This window comes from Thunnus thynnus, chromosome 15 (genome assembly GCF_963924715.1).
Source record: "Thunnus thynnus chromosome 15, fThuThy2.1, whole genome shotgun sequence".
In the NCBI taxonomy this organism is placed as follows: domain Eukaryota; kingdom Metazoa; phylum Chordata; class Actinopteri; order Scombriformes; family Scombridae; genus Thunnus; species Thunnus thynnus.
The window spans coordinates 15249788-15266003 of NC_089531.1; the positions used below are offsets into that span (position 1 = coordinate 15249788).

At 39.4% G+C, this 16216-nt stretch overlaps 1 protein-coding gene and 4 non-coding genes across 10 annotated transcripts in view; all 5 read right to left on the reverse strand.

The window, feature by feature from the left end:
- ptk2aa (protein tyrosine kinase 2aa) overlaps positions 1–10133 on the reverse strand; it is a 68682-nt gene extending 58549 nt beyond the window's left edge. For 3 of the 6 annotated variants that reach the window (XM_067612818.1, XM_067612817.1, XM_067612816.1), the window contains exon 1: positions 9872–10133. The gene's annotated coding sequence lies outside the window, so the exon portion shown is untranslated. The remainder of the gene's footprint in view (positions 1–9871) is intronic. The other 3 variants (XM_067612821.1, XM_067612819.1, XM_067612820.1) reach the window with 1 other exon arrangement.
- A 1722-nt stretch (positions 10134–11855) lies between these two features.
- Positions 11856–11927, reverse strand: trnah-gug (transfer RNA histidin (anticodon GUG)). Its single transcript has one exon. It is a non-coding gene; the product is annotated as a tRNA-His (tRNA).
- A 231-nt stretch (positions 11928–12158) lies between these two features.
- Positions 12159–12230, reverse strand: trnah-gug (transfer RNA histidin (anticodon GUG)). Its single transcript has one exon. It is a non-coding gene; the product is annotated as a tRNA-His (tRNA).
- A 350-nt stretch (positions 12231–12580) lies between these two features.
- On the reverse strand, positions 12581–12652 carry trnah-gug (transfer RNA histidin (anticodon GUG)). The gene has a single exon. It is a non-coding gene; the product is annotated as a tRNA-His (tRNA).
- A 512-nt stretch (positions 12653–13164) lies between these two features.
- Positions 13165–13236, reverse strand: trnah-gug (transfer RNA histidin (anticodon GUG)). The gene has a single exon. It is a non-coding gene; the product is annotated as a tRNA-His (tRNA).
- Between the last annotated feature and the right edge of the window lie 2980 nt (positions 13237–16216).

Below are 16216 nucleotides of genomic sequence, written 5' to 3' on the forward strand. Positions count from 1 at the left end.
GCCTTTGGCTATTCTGCCTCTCTGACAGAGACGCACCCCTGAGGAGCTACTCAATTAGTCATAATGCAATGTTCTCTACTCAACGCTGTCCAACAAAATTTATAGTAGTACTGAAACTCTGGTGTAGTATTAGCATTAAAACATTTCTCACAATATGCATTCCTAACTGATGGTTAAAAAAAACTGACACTACTCTTTTGTATTTGATATACTGACTGCTATCTTTGACAATCACCCAATGAGGTCACATGTTACCCTTTTGTATCATCACTTCTACAATCATCTTTTTTTCTTTTCTTTTTTTTAAAATGTAGGGTTGATATAGTTTTATTTCATTTTGTGCCAGATGTGTAGCAAAATAATTGTGTACCTCAGGTCATTAGGACTAATAATCATAATGACAACACAGTACATGGAGAAATAACACTAATTTTTGCCACAATCAGCAATATCTGGCAAAAGAGCAGCACCACCTCATTTCGTAAAAATCTGGTGATTGGTTGCAGGATGCATAGTGATGAGGTAATGTATCTATTTGTGGCTATGTAAGATTAATAATTGTAATGTCGATGGTGATGATTAGTGCCATTTATACACCTCGGTTACATGTAAGGTGTCATTCCCACCAAATCCGGCAAAGTGGCACCTTCTCACAGAGGTGTGCGGAGGTGTGGGTGTGTTTATTTGTGCTTTAGAATGTTACTGCTGTGAAACAATGAGAAAATAACGTTTTATTTCTCAGATTCACTCCTTTGTTCTCGCTACCGCTGCTCCCTCTCTTTACTCACTGTCAAGATCGCTTGACCGCCGCTGCTCTCTCTCTCTACTTCTCTCATCTTTTTTTAAAATTTGTCGGGAAGCCGCCAACAAGTCTAGCTTTATTTTTAACATTATGAAACGAAGAGAATATCCTCCCCTCGTCCTAATAACATCTTTGTACTCCCTCATGCTACAATGCTACATGTAATGTAAATATAGTCTTTTTCAGTCTGCATGAATAACTATATAGAAATAACCAATCTTCTCGCTGATGCTCTCGTTTGCTGATGTAGGTCATATAGAGGCATCAGTATTAAATTTAGACTGTTTCATAACCAGTTAAAAACTCCTCCTTGTCATAACTTTAAGGCCTTATCAAATGTTTAACTTTTTTTTTTTTTTTTAAAGATAGAGGACAATGTTGGTTGGCAAAATACAACAAAATAAAGCATCGAGCTTGTGAGAGATGTAATCTCACCTGCCAGCAGTGAGTTTTATCTGGGATCACAGAAGAGTCATAATGCATTTAAGAGCATAAACATCCTTGTCCCAAAGGCAGAAATCTGTTGTTGCTGCAACTTTTCTATATGTGGCAGTTCTCCATTGTTTGTGCCCAAAACGTGTTCAAAGTGCCATGAAATCTGTGTGCTGTCACCGATTCTAGGTACTACATTCAGTCTGTCACAGCACATTAGTCACACTGGACACAAAGTCTATGAATGAACCATGGCAGAGAGAATCCCTCTCTCAAACACACACACACTCATACACAAGCAAACAGGCAGATGGACAAGACAAGAGTTGCTCAGGAGTAAAGCAGATTAATGGGCCACTGGATTAGTAGGCCAAGATGTCACACACACACACACACAGCCCATACTCCGACTCTCATTTAGAAGGTGGATTTCGAGCCCTGTCCCTCTATCTCACTCTCTATCTCCATCAGCTCATCCCTGCTTGATGAGTTGATGTATTAACATCGCCCTCTAGTGGCACTGCATTTTCTATTGGTGTGTCGTGGTAGAAGAAAATCTTTGCATGCTGTAGGATGAAAACTCTACAGGGTTTTTCCTGAAGTATATTAGCTACAGGATCTACCTGGTTGGGTTAAAATAAGTCCTATATTTCACATGAACATATGAAATATTGACAAATACGTTACATATGTACATTAGTGAACAAATCAACTTCAGGTAGTAAGAAAAATCTGCGAAAATTTCATTCATTATATGTCATCTCTTTCTAAAAAACAGCCTAAGCCAGGTTTTCTACTGTTTGCAATTGCAGACATTTATATTAAAAACAGGTTTTTTAAAAAATAGAAGAAAAAAAACATTTTAACAAAAGCAAAATAGAGAGAGGAAGACAGACAGACAGCCTCGAGACTATTCTTCAATGAACCTTTGTTAAAGGAGAGCGCCTGCTGGTGACTAATCACGCACACAGACACATATATTGATACAAAGACACTGTGGCACTACACCCATATCTGACCTCAGCAACAACTCTAGTTTATGGCAGCACACCAGCCAGTGAGTATGTGTGTGATGTCATACCCGTGGCTCGTATCCAGGTGTTTCGCTGGTGATTTCTCTCTGTGAGTTTCCCTCTGATCTATTATGACTGTGAGTTTTTGTGTTTTTTTGGGGGTGGGGGGTGTGTGGGTACATAGTGTTAGTGTGTCTGTGGCTGTGCATGAATCTAGATGAGGTCATATGATTGGTGAAGCAGACACTGATGTCTGCCTCGGTCTCTCATTATCCCTCTCTCTCTGTGTTTCGCTCTCAGTGTTAAGTACCTGGCTTTGCCCGACTTGTTAAAGGTTTAATGTCCAGTTTTCAAAACCTGGAAACAAGACACGTACTACCAATAATAACGTCTCTAAACACCCCCTAAAATACAAATACAAAGTTACATTATGACTGAGTAGATTCTCACCCCCAACACAAGTAATGTCATTATGAGTGAGACTGTGTGCTAAAATGTCAAAGTTTTCATATTCAAACTCTCTGGTTGAGGCTCATGATTCTTGTATGGGACTCTTCAAGCTTATTTGACAGTAGCAGCGTGGACATGTCTGCCCTGTCTGTCTACCTTGTCTGTTTTGACTGTCAGTCCCAGTCAGCTTTAGGGATGCTGTTGTGTAACCGTCCTTCTGACCTTCACAGTGGAGAGGCGAGCAAAAGGAGAATTGTTTTAATCCAGAAACCACACAACACCAAGTCTGTCATCAATTATAGGTGATGAAGTCATTCTTTTATTGTTTAACTAATGCTTGTACAATATGTTCACTAACTTTCGGATATATAAATGTTCAAAACTAATTGTTTTACCAGGACTGGACTCTAAATGTCAGAGATTTAATGCTTGAGTTACAATTGTTCTCTTAAAAAGGAATATAGTTTGGCACTGTTGGGAAATATGCTTATTTGCTTTGTTGCCCACAGTTAGATGAGAAGATTAATACCACTCTTATATCTCTACATTGAATATGTAGCCACAGCTATAGTTTAGCTTATGCACAACTACAAATGAATGGAAACGGGGGGAAACAGCTAGCCTGGCTCTGCCAAAACATAACAAAGTCTACCTACCTAAGTTCACTTATTTTGTTTGTCTAATCCATACATTGTTTCATGGGGGGTCATGTGTTGTGTCTACTACAGTTATGTCTACTTCCTGGAGTTGTCACCATGAGGTTGCCAGTCACCCAGTGGAGACTCCAGGAAGTCACAGTACTCGGGCAAGAAATATTCCTGTACGTAAAACCCTTGTAAAACCACAAATTGTCACTTTTACACTGCAGTTTTTGTACAGATGAAACAAACAAAATAACAATCAAATTAGTGAGCTTTAGAGATGCTGGTAAGCAGATTTTGTTACTTTTGAACAGAGCCAGACTAGCTGTTTCCCCCTGTTTCCGGTCTTTATGCTAAGCTAAGCTAACTGGCTGCTGGTGGTAGCTTCATATTGTCGGTTTCACTCTTCTTATCTACAGTAGCTCTCAGCTAAGCACTTTTCCCAAAATATGTAACTGAGGTAAGATCAATTACACCAGTCCATGTATTTTTATTGCTTGAACAAAGTCATGTCTGAGACATATGCTGAGATTTCATACTTTGTGGGCAGCTGGACAAATGGACAGTCACAGTAGGAGGGAAAAGAACAAATACCAAGAGTTTTTACTGAACAATAGCTTCTGAGAAAAAAAAAACATCCTGCCTATGAAGCTAAAAGAGGATAGTTTGGTTTATGTCCAGTAAGTACTAAAATATTTTCTATATGCACAGGTACATATGCTTTCATGTATTTAAAAATCTAGGGACATCTTGAGACCCTTTCTCCTACACCCTCTCCGTCTTCTCCCCATTTCTGTTTTTCTCTCGTTTCTTTTCAGCCATCTTTCCCTCCTCCCACCTCTGTCTCTCTGTGTGTCTATATGACAAAGCCTAACAATTACTTCTTTCTCTCTCCCTCTCTGACTCATTGCAATGTAATTACACTGACTGTCCTCTCAAACACCACACACACACACACACACACACACAGAGGGAGAGAGGGGCAACTTATTCACAATATCTGTGGCTGTAATTCGTCGTTTCTACACTGCTGTTCAGTTGCTGCTCAGAGAAAAACTTATGGAACAAGAGGACGGTCATTAGTTTGTCGAGTCATGTTGGTTGAGTCAAGGAGGATGTACTGTTTTTTATGCACACACACACGCATACGCACACACATATACCAGGGGGAATCACTGTGTTTCACTTCCATTCATCACAAGCTGACATGCTGCACCAGTGACCGGCATGACCAAAGGTAGTGTGTGTGTGTGTGTCCGGGTATGTGCATGCCTCAAGGAGGGGCAAGTCATTAACTATGATGTCATTTCCTGCCATTGTAGTGCATTTCACACAGCAAATACTGACTCTACACTGCACAGTAGTCCATCTACGCACATACACACACAAACTAAAAACAGCTGTATTAAACCATGCTAAAAAAAAATCAAGCATCTATTATACTCATGCAGATGTTTTGTAATCATGATGTAGAAAAAAATGCAATATTGTACACTGCGTCATAGCCACCTCCATGAACAGACTGGCTGGCAGAGGACAGGAAGTCATATTACACACTCTCAAACACAATCACCAAATTACACTGTTATTGGGATTCAAACACTACAAAGTTTCAATATAGTTTCAGGTTATAAAAGAAGAAGAAAGTGACTTCCTTTCAAAATCTACAGCAGTGAGTCTGACAGCTGACACGTAGACTCTCAAGGGTGAGTCCTATGTTATTATTACATTACTCACAATGTTGTCTAGTGTTTTAAAGGCACACAATTGGGAAGTCTTGACCACTGGCAAACCTGGAACAAAACATGGATCAGAAATGCCTAAATCGTTCCCAGTTGGGATTAAGGATGCACCGATCCAATTTTTTCTCTGGGTATCTGCTGATATAGAGTACCAATCCCATATCAGAGGTCTCTTTCTGCAAAATTCAAGATCTGTATACCTCACTGCCTGGAACTCAATTTAATTTACGGTAACATGAGGCCAGGGATTGTTGTGGCGCAAAAAACTGGTGGTAGAAACTTTTATAATAATTGATGAAGAGACTGTATTTAATGTGGATCAGTCATATCATAGCTAATACTCAATCTGCTAAATAAGTGAATCATATTGGTAAATCCTTAAGCAGCATAGCCTTTCTTTTAATGATTAATTGATTATTAATGTGGCCAAAAAAAAAAAGCTTTCAGTTTGCATCCTTAATTATAACAAAATGTGGACTGTTAAGGGAAATGTTTTGAGAGGAAACCGATCATTACGCCATTATACAATAATAGTTGCACAGATATACATAGCCAAGCACAATAAAAACACATGCTTACATAGCCGCAGGTGGCAGGTGTCCACCATCCGGCCTTTATTATCTTACTAAAACATTCCACCTAAATTAGCAAACAGACACTCATGCAAATCCCACGATGTGCACACAGATTTGTAAATCTATCAAATGACTGAAATTGCTAAAACTGAGACAAGACAATGTTTATCCAAGTTATCTTGGGTAAACAGTCATTATCACACAAACAAGCATGCACAAACATGCACACACACAGGCGCACACACACACACATAGCAACACACACATAAACACTAAGAGAGGCCTGAGTAGTGTTGCTGCTGTCGAGAGGAAGAAGGCGTTTTCCTCTCGGCTCCTGAGGGACGCAGCATGTTTTAGGATGTACAGTAAGTGCTCTGTGTGTGTGTGTGAGAATGTGTGTGCATGGAGGGGCGTGGGGGTTGTTTCCTGAATGCAACCAATCCAGAAGCAACGGGAATGGACCTTGATTCAGTCTCCTGTCTCCAAACAAACCCACACACACACAAACACACACACACACACACACACACACGCACACACACACACTCCTTTTCCTTCCCAGCTGAAACCACATACGGGAGGATGCAGGGGAATAAGTTCCACAGAAGATATATAAGCTGAATTTATACAATTAGGACACATGCAATCGCATACATACCAGCACTCACACATACAGACACACACACTACGTTAGTCATACTTCCAAATGAAGTTACTGGTGTAAAACAAAGAACCCCAGTTGCTCCGTTCAACTGCTCATTCATGCTTTTTTTTTCCTTCCTGAGGTGAGTTTGCAAATCAGCTCAGACCTCCACGCAGCTGCATGTATTTACACAGTAGGTACCAAGTAACCAATCACTGGAAAAAAAAAAAAAAAACTGCCACCATGTTTGCCAGAAAAACAACTTATTCAAAAAATGCTCAAACTAGAGTACAGAGTCCTTCTTTTCTCCCCAGACAAATCATTTAATTTAAAATCATGGATTCCTCATGACACACACATATTAAGGACACACACACTCTTATTCAGGACCTCTACATACCTACACACACACACATAGTATGTGTTTGTGCTGATTGCTATCCATAGTTAGTTAAGAGTCATCGAGTCACACCACATACTGCAATTTACTGACACTAGACTGCTGGCTTTGTTACCCTCTTGTCTTTCTCTCACTTATTCTCTGTCTCTGTCTGCATGTCTGTGCAGAGTAGATGAGCAGAAACTTGAGTAGATTACATAGCAGACAGCTGTACGGAACAGAAAAAATTAAAAATCAGAGGACAGTCTTGCAGTATAGTAAAGAAAAATATGGACAAACAGAGTTCTGTGCAGTATAGTGGACTGCTTCTGTAAGATCTCTGAGTGTAGTCAAGTGTTTCTATAAATACAGGCCTCCTGCACTGCTCTGCAATTTACACACATGCGGAAACACAAGCACACACACACACATACACACACACACCACTGCCACGCCTGTATTAGCCTGCTGTAGACCAGCCACGGGAGGGAGTCAGAAAGGTGTAGCTCTTTACTCTGCTGCTCTCTGTATGAAGTGAGCCTACCTACTTAATGAATCGGTCACAAAAAAAATACTAAATTTCCACTTCAACAGAAATGAAAAGTTAAAAAAAAAAAAGTAAAACAGAGGAATTTCCTCAGATCCACATGATCTATGTCAGAAATGGAAGTGAAACAATGTTGTTTTCTGCCAGTTTCACAAACTGAAGGTAATGACATGTTTCATCTTGAGACGATGATTTACACGGCATTCATTTCAGTCCTATGATGCAAAATCAGTAGACCGAGGCTGTACTCTACCACCAGTGCAAACACACATGAACGGGGTGAATTTCAATGCAATCAAATCTTTCTAACTTCATATCTATCCCACTGTAAGGCTGTAAGGCTACTGTAAGGTTCTTTTATTTGTATAAATTGACATGTGAAGTGGTCGCTGCCTAGACAAATTTACTGTCAAAGACCAATGGGGGAAAAAAAACAGCCATTCATGTGGTGTGGGCACTGAAGGCAGCTGGAGTGGAACTAAATACAAGCTCATCAAGTGGATAAGCTAATTAGCAGTGGGAGCCTCGCTTGCTGGTTATTCTAATTAAGAGACACTATCTGGAACCTGTAAAAAGCTCTGTCAATGTCTTTTGCAATCATTTGTAGTTGAATTAACTTGTGAATTTGTTGTGTTGTGTGAGAAGAATTTCTTTTACAACTAACAGAAAGTGTACATTATTCTGTGTCTCATCACCGTAACCACGCAACACTGCATGAAGAAAACCTAAATTGAACAGTGAATAAATGAAAATGTCAGTGACCAGACATGTAAAAACAGTAAAAACATGTAGAACTGGTTTTAACTCTACCTACAACATACCAAACTGTGCCTGTGATAACGCAGGTGCATACATTACCTTAAATTAACTTCTACAGAAACAGTCACAGATCACAGCACCGCACAAACCAATGCTTGTCCTCAGAATTGCAAATGAAAGCGCCCAGAAGACGTGTACTCCTATTAGTATACGGTGGGTCTTAGCCTCAGTGGCCTCAGGATACTGCAATTCATTAGCATTTTCTTGCATCTGGAATATGAAGCAGAGGCAAACCGGACTGAGCACTACAGCCCTATCACAGTTAGGAAAAGCCAGAGCACAGAGCAGCCTGTTTCTGAGATGTTTCAGTTTTATTTGACAAGTGAACATTAAACTTTTGAGCGTCTATTCATATCCATTTTGTTTACAGTCTGAGATTAAAAGCAAATGTTTAAAACAGTGCTCTTTTTTAATGATCTTTTAAGGTGCGCCTTTAACATGCAAGGAAATATGAATGAGCTGCACCAACAGTGTCGGGTAATACATTTTCCATGGAAATTTGCAATAGGGCTGCAACTAAGGAGTATTTTCATTATTTATTAATCTGTCTGTCTAATTTTTCAACTAAGTGATTCACTGTTTAGTTTAAGAAATGTCAAAAAAAGTAAAAAATGCCTTTAAAGAGTTCTGAGAGCCCATTTTGATGTCTTCAAATCAGGCAAAGAGGGCAACTGCTCCGGCCAAAAGCCCTGGGCTCAATGTTTGTCTGTCGGATGTATATAATTTGATTAACTGCAAATTTGTTTAGGAATTTGCGCCTCTTAAGTACAAAATCAACAAACGTGTGTGTGCTGCATTACAGAGCGAGCGCTGTGTATTTCGTCCCCCATCACTTACTGGAAACACATTAGTGGGGGGTCTCTTCACAGCTAGTATGAACAGGAAGAAAGATTACAGCAAGCAAAACCCCTGTTTGTCTCGTTTTGTCTGATCAACTGTACAAAAGCCAAAGATATTGAGTTTAAAACGATATAAAACGGAGATATTAGAGAAGCTAGAACCAGAGGCAAGCATATTTGGCATTTTTAATCAGGATCGTAGGAGGAGATTAACTATGTGAGAGAATCTATTAATTGACTCATTGTTTTAGCTGTAATTTCCAAAATTAAAGTTATATTTGTACACTGATATGCACCTGATGTACTATATTAGCCCATTTGTAACAGTTAAATGAGTGCAGGAAAGCACATCATATCACACACTTTCCTAATTAGCCCACACATGAAAGTAATAATAATAATCCTTCATAACTGGGCCAATTAGTTCGGTTTATGAAACTCTTCGCACAAAACAAAATGAGAAAATGAAACATAACTGGCCCATTTAGATAGAAAGGAAGAGTTCAGTTTGTTCAGGGACTCAAATCAAGGTAACTAAACAGCCTTGAATGTGACACAGCAGGGAACAAATAAACACTTGAGAGTGAGATTTAGGAGCAAAATGTAGGTTAATCCGGGGCACTTTTTTGTTTTTTGTTTTTACCTCAGGTTAGAGTTAACGTTACTCCACACACTAACGTTATTCACTCCATGTGACTGTGGCGACGAGTTTAGTGGCAGTCGGTCACTCTTCCTTTCAACTGTTCCAACTTACTAAAAAGGAAAACTGCTCCTAGTTACGCAGCTGTGAAGCTAACCAAACTTATCCCATATTCCCCCCCCCCTACACACACACTTACAACGACATGAGAAAGCGGAGAGGAAACGGCTAACGTCAGCCAACCAAGCAGGGCTGAACGTTAAAAACCAACCATCTCATAATTTCTTCTAACGGTTGAAATAAACCTCCCCCCCTCCAAAAAAAAAAAAAAAAACACAACATCACTCACCCTGACTTGTTCCAGGGGACGTCCGAGAGGTTTGTGTCGGCTTTACCGGTGGGATAAGTTGTTAGCAGTCGGTGAATACTCCGTTATTTTAGTTAAAGAGCAGGGAGTAGTTACAGATAGTGTTTTTTCGCTCCTGTCTGTCTCCCCCCTCTCTCCCTCTCGTCGCCTGTTCCTGCTTCCCCTCTCCACATCCAGCATTCCAATATGGCTGCTGCTGGGAGCGACAGAGGGAGGGCCAACTGCTCCCTCTGAGGAGAGCCTGGCCGCAGGTACAACCAGCAGCAAACCCGGCCTCTTTTAGGAATGAATGGATGTGTTGATCAGAGCGGCAACGATTAGTCGATCGACAGAAAATTAATGATAAGCGATTAATCGTTTTGAGTAATTCTTTTAAAAAACAAAAATGCCCAAATGCTCTTGTTCCAGCTTCATATTTTCTGGTTTCTTTAGTCCTCTGTGATAGTAAACTGAATATCTTTGGGTAGTGGACAATTGGTTTGCATCTTGGGCTTTGGGAAACGGCAATCAACATTTCATAGAATGAACAAATAATTGATTAATCGAGAAAATAATCAACAAATTAATTGATAATGAAAATAATTGTTATGTTGCAGCCCTAGTGTGACACATTATTATTATACGCCTACAATAGTGACGCAAGTAGTACCTACTAGTGATAGTAGCATAGTACTTTTTACTCTATATTCCATACCACCACTAGCAGGCTACTACTACTTATACTATTATACTAAACTATACTATTACGATATACTACTATACTTGTACTACCTATAATAAGAATGGTAATAACAATGATAATAGTTATTATTAATAGTAGTATTAGTATGTTGTTATTAGTTCAAACTGCACAGTCTGTATTAAACATGGTTGGATTAACCTGCTAAGGGGGCCAGTTTTCTGTGAGCCAATTAGTTATAAACAATTTGATTAAACAAAACTTTATCTAGGAAATAAACAACAATATAAACTAAAATAATGAAGAGGGGAAAGTTTTTGACACCCTCTACAATATTTCGGTCAAGTTGTGTTGTACTTTGGTGCAAATTCCCTACAAACAAACTTTGGTGTAAATTCTAAACAAAATTTCAATCAGTCAAATTGTGCACAACCAACTGATAGCTCATAGTCAACCTGTGGTTTTGTGGGCCCATGAGGGTCTGAGCTTAGAGGCAGTTACCCACTTTGAATACAGCACCTTTATTTGTGTCAAAGCCAGAAAGGCCTACTGATCCCCTCCTCTGATTCTTGTGATTCCCCCTCTGTGCACATGCAGGGTTAAAGACGACATCTGGTGGTCAGTACTTGTCATTGCAGTGTATTTGGGTAACCCGAGGGCATGGATTTCCATATTAACTATAAAGGCAGAGTTTACATTCATTTTGCTGTGATCCCTGATGAATAAATCCTGATGTTTTAGTGACCCTTCAGTCTTTCTATCAGGCCAACATTTCCAAAACACCATGAGGCCTACAGTATATATTTGGTTTTTGATCCTGGTGTCTCTCAGTTGTAGGGATCAATCAGACACGTTTACAGTATGTCTGTACTACCAAAGCACACCGGAATGCAGACTGAGCAAAACTTTTGGAAGGTTTCTCTATTTATTTTTTTTTTTAATATTTTAAATTTTGCAGTTATTTTTGCAATATTTCACTCATGAGATACTGCTGTAAAGCACTGATTTAGTTACTTACCTGCTTAAGCTACATTTCATAATTACTGGGGCAAAAATCAATTAATGCAAGAACAGACGGATGGGGTTGAATTTGGAGGTGACACCAAATCTGTTGACTGAGTTTTTCTTATGAGGCTCATGATTGCATAGATGTTATATCATTAAACTCATATGTGCGCCGCCAGTTTCTCTCCATCATTCGGTATTTCTCTCCTTAAAAACAGGTTGATTTTGTCGTATTTTCCACTGATATGCGTGATCTGTCCTCCAAAACAGAGACAGACAGGCTGCCGTGACCCGGATTCGAACCGGGGTTGCTGCGGCCACAACGCAGAGTACTAACCACTATACGATCACGGCTAGTTACCCACTGTTGAAACGATTTCATACAGCAGCCTGTCATAGTTTACAGAATTTGTTGTTTTTGTTTTTGTGTTGAGAATAAAGAGAAGTTTTAAGCAAATCATGCCAATTATGAAAAAAGGGGTGTGGTAGGAAAACAGCCAATTCCAAAGCTCTAAACCAACAATAATGATGATTGTTATGGCAACCATATATGTCACTTGGTCTGAGATGTTTTTCGCAAGACGATGCCGTGACCCGGATTCGAACCGGGGTTGCTGCGGCCACAACGCAGAGTACTAACCACTATACGATCACGGCACAAGAGCAAGTCATAACGACACTAGATCCTGTTCCTTAGAAAACATAAAAGTGTCCCCAATAAGTAGTATGACCGCGGTAACTATGGAGAATACTTAGCGTTTTACGTCATCATAGTTCTGGAATTTATTGCAGAATGTGACCTCAGAGGTACGTTGTGATGAGGTCATAGCAGCGGCTGCTCACTTTTCGTCACGACTACATAGGCCTATTTAATGCATAGAAAGTCTGCTTGAAGCACTTTGCACTGAAGTATGGTCGTTTGGATCACCTGTTTTGATTGATGACATGGAGGGTATTTGTCCATCAGAAATGACTTTATGTGCGCACGTGTCTGCGTCAAAACAGCCTGCCGTGACCCGGATTCGAACCGGGGTTGCTGCGGCCACAACGCAGAGTACTAACCGCTATACGATCACGGCTCGCTATTTGCCTGCCCGTTAGGACACCACAATCACCAATCCAACACCGACAGCAGGTTTTGACAAACGCCAAATCAATCTGTACGGATGCCTGTTTGATCAACATACAGTCGAAATTCTGCCTCCATGGCGAGAACTGTTTGGCTCTATTCTGGTATGCACACTATAACATTATAATACACTTGATTACATTTGAACAGGCCTAAAAATCTATTCGTTGAACTATAGGCCTATTCTGGGCTCCATTGCCCTTAATTGCCCCTAGAGCATGCCTTTTTTGCTTGACAGTTTTTGCTTGTTTGCGTTTTGTTTGTTTGCTATCTGTTTTGTTGTTAATTGAATTCGAAAGTGCATTATCAGTTCAAAATGTAAACATATAATCATCATAGGCCTGTTAAGCTGTATGGTGTGTAATTATTCCATTACTCTCAAATGACACGCAGACAAATAGCCTATATTTGTACTTTCTATTGACACGTGTGGTCTCTCCTCCAAAAGAGAAACTGGACGGCTGCCGTGACCCGGATTCGAACCGGGGTTGCTGCGGCCACAACGCAGAGTACTAACCACTATACGATCACGGCTGGCCACACAGTCGGACAATTATTCTGCAAAACACATCAGAGATTAGGTTGAAAAATCCCAAAGGTTATTATAGCAATTATTCATTTTATAAGTATAAATTATGCTTTTTCTACGTAGGTCTATATCAGATAAATATGAGCAAATATCTCTTGTCTTACCTTTACCTTTGTGTCTACAAAAGCCAAACACAAATGCTGTGACTAGGAATGGAGTCCACATATACCCACTTTCTAAAAATAGAAAATATGTAGGCCTAAGTAAGTGATGGTATAATAAAATGGTAAAGTATTGCTTGTCATTAAGTAATATTAACACATTTGGAACCCAGCAAAATTACAGAGAAATGTGTTGTTGTGTTTATGTAGGCCTATTTGATCACATATTGTTTACTGTCATGCTGACAATGAAATTTAGCTTGTACAATTTTTTTCAACAGGCTGAAGCACTTTCACAATTGAATTCCCTTTAACTGAATTTTAAAAAAGGTGTGTTTCATTTACCTTACCCTGCACTTTCTTTATCGACCTTCAGTTCCTGCTGAGTCACTGTGTCACTGTGCCAATGCAATTGTGAACAAAGCAAATGAAAAAGTAATCCCTCTTCTCTTTGACAGACCTGGCAGAAGGCCTACAGACTCTTGGGACAAGGTCAGAGAAACACTACAGGCCTAATTTTTGAAGTAAACAGTAACACCTTTCATATTTTGGAATCATAATTTAAATGATTAAGTAGCTGTTTATTCTACGGTTTGTTAAAAAAAAAGATGAATAATTAACAGACGGTGGTAGGTTAGATTAGGGCTGAATATTTACTGAATTCAGGATAAATGTAAAAAGATGACATCAGGTCTGCTTTACCTCTGAATATGTGTCTCTGCTGTCCACCTTAATCTGTACACAGCCACAGTTTCATAATCCCTGTTTCTAATCAGGAGCTGGATTCACGATTCGCAGAATTATTTGTGTGTGTGTGTGTGTGTGTGTGTGTTTAAATCTGTATTTATGTGTGTGCATAAGAGGGTCATGGCAATGTCTGCTTGTTTTGTTTATATGTGTACTTCTGTACTGGAATGTGTGTATGTTACTGGGACACTGATGTGTATACAGTTATGTGCACTCATGTTGGATGTTCCAATGTATCGATTGACAAAATCCATAGCACTTTAGAGTTGCAAATTTGGAACATACCCAGTTTTATTCTGGCCAGGGAACTTTGTTGTATATCATTCCCCTCTTTGTCCCTGCATTTCCTATCAAATAAAGGCAAAATGCCAAAAACTGTCCTTATCTCTCTCTCTCTCTCTCTCTCTCTCTCTCTCTCTCTCTCACACACACACACACACACACACACACACACACACACACACACACACACTAATAGTCATCAAAACGATAATTGCCTGAAATAAAATTGATTGATTGACACTAAATCATCCTGGTATCCTTGTTTTGTAGCAATGTTTTGGCCTGCTAGGCAGAAATATTAACATGATACAGCAAAAATGTCACTGCCTTGATTTACAGTAATTTTTAAACAGCCACTTATAAAAGCACACATTTTCACATCTTTACTGTCAGAAATACTATGATGTTAGTTCATTTGCTATTACTTTAAAGATGGCTCTTTCAGGTACTTTTCTATTTACATACAGTACTGTGCAAAAGTTTTAGGCACTTTAGATGTTTAGATTCTTATCTATTATGCAATACCATCAGGGAGACATCCCAAATTTATTCTGCAGCATGACCACAACCCCAAACATACAACCAAAGTCATAAAGAACTATGCAGCAAGAAGAGGAAGGAGTCTTGCAACAGTTGGTGTGGCCCCCACAGAGGCCTGATCTCAACATCATGGAGTCAGTCTGGGATTACATGAAGAGACAGAAGCAACAGAGATGCCTAAATCCACAGAACTGTGGCAACTTCTCCAAGATGCTTGAAACAAAGTACATGCCTTGACAAACTGTGTGCAAGTGTACCGAGGAGAGCTGGTACTGTTTTAAAGGCAAAGTGGGGTCACACCAAATATTGATGTCAATTAGGTTTCTTCAGTTTACTGAACTTTATATGAAGTTAATTGATGAATAAAAACTATTCATGGCATTATTTTTTAAAGCATCCTTCATTTACTTTTACTGCCTAAAACTTTTGCACAGTACTGTGTATGAATTTGCTTTTATAGTTATAAAATAATAAACTGGGCTGCAATGGCATGTTTGGTACAATCAGTTGTTAATTCTTTAAAAGCAAAATCACAGCAGCAAAAAATGTGCAAACATACATAAACATGAAACACATATACATACACACATACAAACAAATATACTGTACAAATATGGTATGCTCATTTAAGAAAATGCTGGAGTGAAAGGAAGGTCTTTGGTTTTGAAAGAACAACATTTTGGAGCAAGTCTAAGATCTGTTCCATTCTTTTAGGTGCATAAATACTGAATGCTATCTCATCAGAATATGAAACACTGGGTTTATAAACTGACAGCATGTCTGAGATGTACTGTGGAGCCAGACCAGCAAGTGCTTTGTAAACAAAGAGGAGGATTTTGGATTGTATTCTGAAAACAACAGGTAGCCAGTGAAGATCCCGGAGTTATATGGTCTGATCTAATTAATCGATCAAACATTACAGTTAATGTCCTGTGTAATGGAAACGTGTTTAAGTATTGAAGAACAGCAAACATACAGTAGATGGCGCAATTTGAATTATAAAGGAAAGAGCTTGTAAGACAGGAAGTTCAACTGAACGTGGCGCTGCGGCGTTATTTTTCCCCACCGGCATTCCGTGAAGACCCGCCCTACTCTGCCTCTGATTGGCCAGCACTTGTTGCCTTCATTGCGTTGATTGGTTAACTTTAGGCATGAGGCGTGAGATGATTGGGTTAGAGTTAGAAGATTCAAGAATCAGAGCCAGTCAGAGGCAGAGTAGGGCGGGACTTCACAGAATGCGGGTGGTAAAAAAAAA